The sequence below is a fragment of the Oncorhynchus nerka genome, linkage group LG25 (genome assembly GCF_034236695.1).
Source record: "Oncorhynchus nerka isolate Pitt River linkage group LG25, Oner_Uvic_2.0, whole genome shotgun sequence".
NCBI classification, from domain to species: Eukaryota; Metazoa; Chordata; class Actinopteri; order Salmoniformes; family Salmonidae; genus Oncorhynchus; species Oncorhynchus nerka.
The window spans coordinates 20,612,756-20,622,788 of record NC_088420.1 but is presented as its reverse complement, the minus strand read 5'-3'; the positions used below and the strand labels follow the sequence as shown (position 1 = coordinate 20,622,788).

The 10,033-nt window shown below is 42.5% G+C and overlaps 1 pseudogene; it reads left to right on the top strand.

Moving 5' to 3' along the window:
* Positions 1–2,037: 2,037 nt before the first annotated feature.
* On the top strand, positions 2,038–9,523 carry LOC115109179 (large subunit GTPase 1 homolog; annotated as a pseudogene).
* The last annotated feature ends 510 nt before the right edge of the window (positions 9,524–10,033 follow it).

Sequence of the window (10,033 nt, the reverse complement as noted above, 5' to 3'; positions counted from 1 at the left end):
TGTCTCCTCGGCCGGGTTATATGGCACCAGCCCTACGCACGGTGTCCCCGGTTTGCCAGCACAGCACAGTGCGGTCTGTTCCGCCGCACTTGCCGGGCTACAGGGGGTATCCAGCCAGGGCAGGTTGAGCAGGCTCGGTTCCTTTTTTTATGTCTCTATTTTAGGTTGGTCAGGGCGTGAGTTGGGGTGGGCATTCTATGTTTGTATTTCTATGTGTTTGGCCTGGTATGGTTCCCAATGAGAGGCAGCTGTCAATCGTTGTCTCTGATTGAGAACCATACTTAGGCCGCCTGGTTTCGCCCTTGAGTTGTGGGTAGTTGTTTCCTGTCTCTGTCAGGACTGTTTCGTTTGTGCCGTTTTGTTATTTTTGTTCTAGTGTTCAGTGTAATTAAAAGATCATGAACACGTACCATGCTGCACTTTAGTCCTCTCCTTCTTCCACCTATGACGATCGTTACAGTAAGCAGTGTTGCCAGCTCCTCAGTAAGGAAAGTAGCTATTGTCTGTCCTAAAAGACGCTAAATGACGGCATCGCCTAATTTGCATAATTGGCCATGTGCATGTAATTGTGATGGACGCTGTAGGAGAGAGGAATAACGTTGTGGGAGAGACACAAAGTGAGTAAAAAACACCCTAAATATGTTTAGAACTACAAATTAACTTTTTTCTGTCGATTCTTGTTTTTTTAATGTCACAATTCCAACCCTCCTCCTTTATCCGGGCTTGGGACCGGCAAAAGTGACCCAAAAGAGACACTCTGGCAGAGTTACTTATTTTTTATTGAATTTTTTTGCTTTTTGTTTTTTAGTTTATTTTTCTTAATTTGGTTTGGTTTTTAACCTTATGGTCCACTTAGGAGCCTACAACAAGTCACAGTAAAACATTAACATTTTTAACCATAACATTTTTTACATTTTTTGTATACAATCTAAATGGACCAAAAAGAGACAATAGAAAAAACTGTCAATGGCAATGTGAGAAAATTATGGCAACTAGTCTGGCCCTAATTCAGGTTAATTGTTTTTTTTATGTAAGCAAGTGCGGGATCAGCCAGCGGCGGCTTCCCGCATGCATGATTCATTTGCAGTCTGGACGCGGAGGGGTGAACATCTCCTGCTCTGACTGCAGCTGGGAGGGACTGCTGCGCGAGGACTGGGCCGCCTGTAAGTGCTTTGAGACAGGGGTGGGGCCCACCACTCGCTGCTCGTTGAGAAGATTAAGAACGATACGTGCTTTCACGTCAGAGTCTCCAATAACACCAGAAAAAGTCACTAGATTTGTCGCTAGTCGCTTTTTTGAGAATGTGTCGCTAGAGGGGTCTGAATACTCGCTAAATATAGCGGCTAAGTTGGCAACACTGTGTAAGCGTTCCCAAAAGTCTCGCGATGTTGCGCCTCTGGGTTTAGAAACTCTTTTGTAAAATGATTTACAAACTAAGCTCTGGTCTAAACACACACCTAAGTATTATGAATATTCTATGAGGGGGCGTGACCTTCTGCGTATGAACAAAGCGAAAATCAAAAATGTTAACTTTTGTTGTTATTGTTTTCCGTTATTCCATGTCCAATTTTGACAAAATAAATGACAAAACAAGTTAATTTCCGATTTTCACCATCTTTTTAATCAAATAACCAATGAAGGGACGAGTATCTTGTGTTGCGCATACATTGCAGAAATATAATTTGAAATATATTAAGTATTTAGAAATGTGAGAATTGAGAATCGACATGTAGATGATAGCACCTGTCACAAAAAGTTTATATTTTAGAACGTGTCCTTGGCGGAAAGGTTATTTGGCGGAGTGTGTTTCCTTCAATGCGTATTTGAGTGTTGGACACATCTTTTGGAATGTACCACAACCAAAGTCAATGCACAAATCATTACAGTAATTCATAATAAAATTACACTTTAAGCAACAAACAAACATACTGAATCTGGTTCAGTTACTTCCAGCGATTTATACACTTGAGATCACTCTCGATAGCTGAATAATTACTAATAATATTAACCAAGTTGGTATGTTCCGTTTCACTTCCTCCTCATGGGACAACAATTCACTTCACATGGGGTCCTGTTTGCTGGGCTGTACTCGATATATCAATGTAATCTAATGAGACTGACAAAGTAATTTGTGGTAACAAGTAAGACTAAACCTAACATGGGTAAGAAGAAGTCTGCCATGGGGCTCGGGAGATCGTTGATAAAGGAGAGACTTAACGCAGGCCGAGGCAACAAGAGGGGCGATACTTGGGTAACGTTCATTAACGCTACGTTATTTAACTATAGTTATTTAGCTAACTAGCTTAACCTATAGCTAGACCTACCTCCAAGCCTGTTCGTTAGCAGAGTAAAGTAAAACATTTGGGATAACCAGGATTTGGTGAATACTGCTTCCCTGAAAATAAAGTAACACATCTTGTTTTAATGGTCGTCTGTCTTGTTAGCTAGCTACCTTGCTGATGATTTAACGTGATATCACATTGCCAGCTCCACACCAGTGAACTGAACGATGGCTACGATTGGGGTCGTCTCAACCTGCAGTCAGTGACTGAGCAGAGTTCTATGGATGACTTCCTTGCAACTGCAGAAATGTCAGGGACTGAGTTTGTTGCAGGTAAATATTCCATTGCATTGACCTGACAAGTGATCTTTTAAACTGTCCTCTACAAGGGGTGTATTAAGTTTGCCAATTCTTTTGCAAAACGTTTCTTAAACGGACGCTAAAGTAACGGGGAGGGACCTACTATAATTTGTACCCAGTGGTGTATTCATTAGTTGGATTTTGTTGAAAAACGTTTGCAACGGAACACCATTTACTCTTAACGGAAAACATTTTGCAACGAAAACGAGTTTATTGGACAAATTCAGGTAGGTCCTTCCCCTGTTTCGTGCTGTTTACTTCTGTTTGGTTCTTAGAGTAACAGGCCAAATGTTTTGCAATGGAATCCGACTAATGAATACACCCCAGTACCTGCCTCTTTGTACAGGATTGCCAGGATGCAATTGATGGATGAAGTGTTTCCCCAGAAAAGCTCATCAAGTTTGTGCCAGCTGAAGCTCGGGCAGGATTACTGACAGCCGAGGAGATGGCAAAGTTGAAAAAGCTGCACGAAGAGAACAAACAACTTCTTAGAATACCACGAAGGTGCAGTAAGGGTCCTTGCTATCGGGGATCCTTGGAAGTCCCAATTCTGACGTTATCCTATTGAAGTTGACATTTTAAATGATTAGGGTCAGGGTTAAGATTAGGGTTTAGGGTAGGGACGTCCCAAAGATTCCGGATAGCGCTAATCGTGCAGTAGGCACAGTGACTCCAAAGATATTACTTCCAAATGTTATTTCATGTCCTCTTTCTAGTTGTCTTAGTAGTAGGGATTGTGCTGATTGCCTCTGATGTTCCATTACTGTCTCTTCTTTGTCTTGTCATGTTACAGGCCTCACTGGGATGGGAGCACCAGTCCAGAGGTCCTCCAGCAGACCGAGAGAGACAGCTTCTTGGAGTGGAGACGAGAACTGGCACTGTATGAAACCCACTACAATCACAACACTTACACCCCCCCCCCCCCCCCCATCAATTAAATAGGATCTCATTGTTTTGATGTTTATAGATTGTGTGCCTTTAGTAACATGGTTTTCTTTCAGCAGTGCCCTAAAGTTGATCTATTTTGTTTCATAGACTTGAAGAGGAGCAGAAAATGGTTCTCACCACTTTTGAAAGGAATTTGGATTTCTGGAGACAGCTCTGGCAAGTGATTGAGAGGTAGAAATTAGAGCTGCTGTGTCTCATGACTAATTGTGTCCTGTTTCAGCCTTTCAGTGCCTTGTATGATGATGGAAATGTGAATTTTCCTACGCAGTGACATCGTTGTTCAGATCGTTGATGCCAGAAACCCATTGCTGTTTCGTTGCCCTGACCTGGTAAGTACAGTGCTGAAGGACACAGCCAAACTAGCCCATTGATTTAATCCACCGTTCTAATTAGTGTCCGTTCTCTACGGATCAGTATGGCCAAAGGCTGTCATCAAATCATTTAGGCAAATTTTTCTTGGATTGGGGATGGCATTGCCAGGTGGGGGAATCCGCCAAACCAAACTGATAGGTGGGGAAACACTGTGGCATTTCACCCATTGACCTTCAAGGTTCCTGTAGGAGTGCTATGTCAAGGAAGTGTCCCGGGACAAGGTGAACTTGCTGCTGGTGAACAAGGCTGACCTGCTTACCCGGGAGCAGCGGAGGATCTGGGCCCGATATTTCCAGAGAGAGGGCCTCCATGCTGTTTTCTGGTCTGCACTGGTGGAGAATGAGAGGCTGGAGGCAGAGGGGAAGGTGAGGAGTCATTCACATTTTAATTGGAAGGGCTGATCTTAGATGGCCTGGTTAAAGCAGACCGAATGCTATGCTCACCATTGTTGAACTTAGATCTGGTATACTTTTTTGACTGATGAAAGATGGGTTGTTAGGCTTCTCCTCTTCAGACCTCAGTGATACCTTCCATTGTTCATTCTCCAAAGGGAATGGAAGTGGAGGAGCAGGAAGATGAACAGAGCGACACAGAAAATGAAGACGAGGGAATGACAGACGATGTGAGTCGAAGACAGGAGGTAGATGATAACAAGGAGAAGGATGAGGAAGAGCGTGAGGAGGAAGATGAGGAGAGTGATATGGATGAGGAGCAGCAGAGAGGGGAGCAGTTTGAAGACTGTGTAGCAGAGGGAGACTGGCAGACCTGCTCAGAGGGTGAGGAAGCAGACGACGAAGAGAGTATAGACGGCTCCACCCACAACTGCTCCTCCTTCCACAACTCCAGTGGCCTGCTGACCAAAGACGAGCTGCTGGCCATATTTAAGGCTGCTCACGATGGGCCAACGTTGAAAGAGGGCGAGCTCACAGTGGGGCTGGTGAGTACCGATACTGTCACGAGAATTTTCAATCCCAATGATAATAACTAACAATCAATAGCTCTGACCAATCCCAGAGGTTTGTAAGACCATGGGTATAATAATAATTAGTCAAAGACTCAGCTTATGCAAAAGGTTAGTACAGTTTATTCAGAGAACGTTCTAAAGTCAAGAATACAAAGACATCCATTTTATAGCTGCGCACATACTTCTACACAAACAGTAGGTATCCTACGCACATACTGTCCCACTACCCAGCCGACAAAGATTAGGGGTGGCCGTGGGAATCATTCCCCGTCCTCCCTCAAGATAGGGAGACCCTGGGAAGTACTCTCAGTGGCCCCCAGCCAAGGTCGGTGCCGAATTCTGCTCAGACAGTCTGTTTTTAAGATACTATAAAGACATAAACATTAGCTATATTGTTTTACCCTAATTCTGACTAGAACTACACATTTATTGATTATAATTTTATACATTCTAATCAATTCCATACAATTATATGGTTTCAGGGTGGAATATTCTAATCATTCGATTAACAGATACACACACTGGATATCAGTCGGCTTAAATACTAGGTCATGTTTAAGCAATAAGGCACAAGGGGGTGTAGTATATATACCAATATACCACGGCTAAGAGCTGTTCTTATGCACAACGTAACGTGGAGTGCATGGATACAGTCCTTACCCAAGGTGCCTTATTGCTATTATAAACTGGTTGCCAATGTAATTGGACCATTAATAAATCTTTTGTCATACCTGTGGTATACTGTCTGATATACCACAGTTTTCAGCCAATCAGCATTCAGTGCTTGAACCACCCAGTTTATAATACACTTTATATTACTATAGGAAGTCATTTACGAAGTAGGAGAACAGGTCTTGTGTTTGGAGTGATCTCAATTCTCCTATCTGCTCTCTAAACAGGTGGGGTATCCCAATGTGGGAAAAAGTTCCACCATCAACACTATTCTGAGAAATAAGAAGGTGTCCGTCTCAGTCACGCCTGGGCACACCAAGCACTTTCAGGTAAAGCACTGCTCTCTGATGTAGCCTACTTTACCTCTAAAACTGTGTGCCTTAGTTACAATAACTTTTTCTTGTAGAGTCAAATAAAGAATTCAAGTTTGTGTGTGTTCCAGACGCTGTACGTGGAGCCAGGTCTGTCTGTGTGACTGCCCCGGCCTGGTCATGCCCTCCTTTGTGGCCACTAAAGCTGAGATGATCTGCTGTGGGATCCTGCCCATCGACCAGATAAGAGACCACGTGCCTGCCATCTCCCTCATATCCTTCACTTACCAACCCTACAAACTGATTTTGTTAACTTATGGGTGTAGAAGTCATATTTATTGTCCCTATCAGTAGATACTGGAGTTTTTTTCTTCTAAAATCCATTTTAATTTGTTTTTTTTCAGTAGGACAAAAGTGGAGCTGCATACTATGTTATCATTTCACATTACAAACATACAGCTAAATTCAGAGACCTAATCGTTTCACTTGGGTAAAGGATTTTTCAGATGTTTGATTGGGTGTTTATTATGGTTAAGGCCTTAACAGACTGCTCACGTGTGTCAGACTATTCCTCGGGATGTGCTAGAGGGCACCTATGGCATAAACATCATCCGCCCGCGAGAGGATGAGGACCCCGACCGCATACCCAACTATGAGGAGCTACTGATGGCCTACGGATGTGAGACCATAAACCCTGTCCTTATATAGTACAGTGTAGAACAATACACTGCACAACATAAGCCATATGATAGTGATGGAGTCGGAGCAAGCTGTTGACACTGTCCTGTTCTCTGTCAGACATGAGGGGCTTCATGACAACACACGGACAGCCTGACCAGTCGAGATCAGCCCGCTACGTCCTCAAGGACTACGTTGTTGTAAGTTAACCCTCCTCCTTCCTCCACCATCCTCTTGATGTAAAGGTATGGTTTATTAGGCAGAATAGTCTAAACATGGTTTTGTCTGTATACCTACACTGAAAAAATATATAATTTCTAAAAAAAAATGCGCACAAATTTGTTTACATCCCCGTTAGTGAGCATTGTATCCTTTGTAAAGAATCCATCCACCTGACAGGTACAGCATATCAAGAAGCTGATTAAACAGCATGATCATTACACAGGTGTACCATGTGCTGGGGACAATAAAAGGCCACTCTAAAATGTGCAGTTTTGTCACAACACAATGCCACAGATGTCAAGTTGAGGGAGTGTGCAATTTGCATGCTGACTGAAGGAATGTCCACCAGAGTTGTTGCCAGAGAATAGAAAGTTCACTTCTCTACCATAAGCTGCCTCCAATGTCATTTTAGAGAATTTGGCAGTACGTCCACCTCACAACCGCAGGCCACATGTAACCATGCCAGCCCAGGATCTCCACATCCAGCTTCTTCACATTTGGGATTGTCGGGGGTGGGGTCTGACTCCCAAGTGGATGGGCCGATGCCCACCCCTGACTGCACCCCTGCCCAGTCATGTGAAATCTGTAGATTAGTGCCTAATACATTTATTTAAATTGACTGATTTCCTTATATGAACTGAAACTCAGTTCAGTAGTAGTAATGGCAGACGAAGCACCACTAAAAGGTTCTTTCTGACCGTCCCCAGGGGAAACTGCTTTACTGCCATCCTCCTGCCCACATCAGTGCAGCAGACTTCCAGCCCCAGCACAGCAAGTTCCAGTCTGGAGATGCAGACGGTAAAGGCTCCAAGACGGGCCACAAACAGAGCAAAGTCAAGAGACATGAGAATCTGGTGGACAAGAACTTCTTCCATCAGGTACAATAGAAGGCAACTCCACATAAATTACATTAAAATGACACTGGCAGAGATTGATACCAGTCTAGGCACATTACCTCCCAGCCATTGGTTGTAATGAAATGAAGGCGAGGTCAGTACAGGGGCATCAAAGCAGGGACCGAGAGACTGAAAAACAGCTTCTATCTCAAGGCCATCAGACTGTTAAACAGCCACCACTAACTAGTGGCTGCTGCCAACACTGACTCAACTCCAGCCACTTTAATAATGGGAATTGATGAAAATTGATGTAAAATATATCACTAGCCACTTTAAACAATGCTACTTAATATGATGTTTACATACCCTACATTACTCATCTCATATGTATATACTGTATTCGATATCATCTACTGCATCTTGCCTATGCCGTTCTGTACCATCACTCATTCATATCTTTATGTAATGTACATATTCTTTATCCCTATACACTTGTGTATAAGGTAGTAGTTTTGGAATTGTTAGGTTAGATCACTCGTTGGTTATTACTGCATTGTTGGAACTAGAAGCACAAGCTTTTCGCTACACTCGCATTAACATCTGCTAACCATGTGTATGTGACAAATAAATTTGATTTGAATTTAATTACTATACTAACCACATTGTTGTGCATTTCGTTTCCAGGAGAATGTTCGAGCACTCACCAAGGGGGTCCAGTCTTACATGGGCTACAAGCTAGGCAGCATAGGCCAGCGTGAACAGATAGGGCAACCTGGCACGGAACAACAGCCTGTGGTCAAACCCTGGAAGAAGCATGGCAATAGAAACAAGAAAGAGAAAGTACGCTGACTCACCAAGCACCTGGATGCCTGAAGAATATCTATAAACTGTTTGAAATCGCTGATAGTCTAGAGTGGAATGGAGTGTTAACCCACAAAGGACTTTTCAATGCAATCCACAGGTATTGGTGCTTTGTTGTACGTAGATACTGGTCAACAACAGTAACCTCCATTGCAATATGGAGAACCAAGGATAGGTTGCCTTTTGATATAAAAACATTCTGAATATTGTGAATTATCATGCATTGCAGTGACGATACATTCCACCATTTGATTATGATTGAGTTGTGCAACAAATCTCACAGAAGTTATGAGTGTAGCAACAAGAGTAGAGTAAGGGGTCAACTAAATTCCAGGATTTTCAGAAATGGAATGGAATTGAGCCTTACTCTGAACCAGAGAAGTAATCGCTAAGGAGATCAATCAAGATGTATTTGGTTATATGCGTTTGTTACATATACAGAAAGGTCAGACTTGAACTTTACAGAGATAATGAACTACAGGTAACTGCCGAAATAAAGGAAACAACAAAGTGTCTTAATAGGGAGTGGGGCCACCACGAGCAAGAACAGCTTCAATGCATTTTGGCATAGATTTGACAAGTGTCTGAAACTATTGGAAGGATGTGATACCATTCTTCCACGAGAAATTACATTGTGGTGTTTGTTGATGGTGGTAGAAAACACTGTCTTAGGTGCTGCTCCAGAATCTCCCATAAGTGTTCAATTGGGTTGAGATTTGGTCATCAAACCATTCAGTGACCACTCAAGTCCTCTCATGTGTATGGGGGCATTGTCATCCAATGGGGCCATGGTAGCCAAAATAATAAATAGCCTGCCCAGCATTTCTATACTTTACCTTAAGCATGATGGGATGTTAATTGCTTAATTAACTCAGGAACCACACCTGTGTGGAAGTACCTGTTTTCAATATACTTTATGTCCATTTACTCAAGTGTTTCCATTATTTTGGCAGTAGTTGGATTCCCTAAGATTTACAACCAACTGCTAACTGCAATAAAATGTCTGAAGCAATAACAATTGAGTACTATCCCTGATGATATATTTCAGATGGTTTTCAAACGTTACTTTGTGGTATTTTTGGCTCTCATTAGTGTTTCTAATATTTGCCGTGATTACGTGCCCAAAGTACCCTCAAACTGCCACCATAGGCTTCATTGAGCTAGGGCTACCTGAAGCTGACCTACATTTTATCTTTTAGAAATGGCCTTGATATTTCAGTGTAGGGCAACAGCAGAAATTAGGAAAGGTGTTCTTTGGTTTGTTGCACATGACTGGTGCACTAAATCGGGGCATTATGTCCAAAGAAAAGTACATAAAATGGGACTAATAAATTATTTAAAATGTGACTATCATTAATAAACATTCAATTGGCCCAGCTCGAGTGTCTTTATAACTCAAATTTGGTCAAATAAATAAAGAATTGAGTAAGGGCATCACCATGCCCTGGCAAAATCATGTCAATCTCTAATCTACAGGGAAATGTGTTTACGTTTGAATAACCAGGCAGCGCTTTTTGAAGTAAATTTG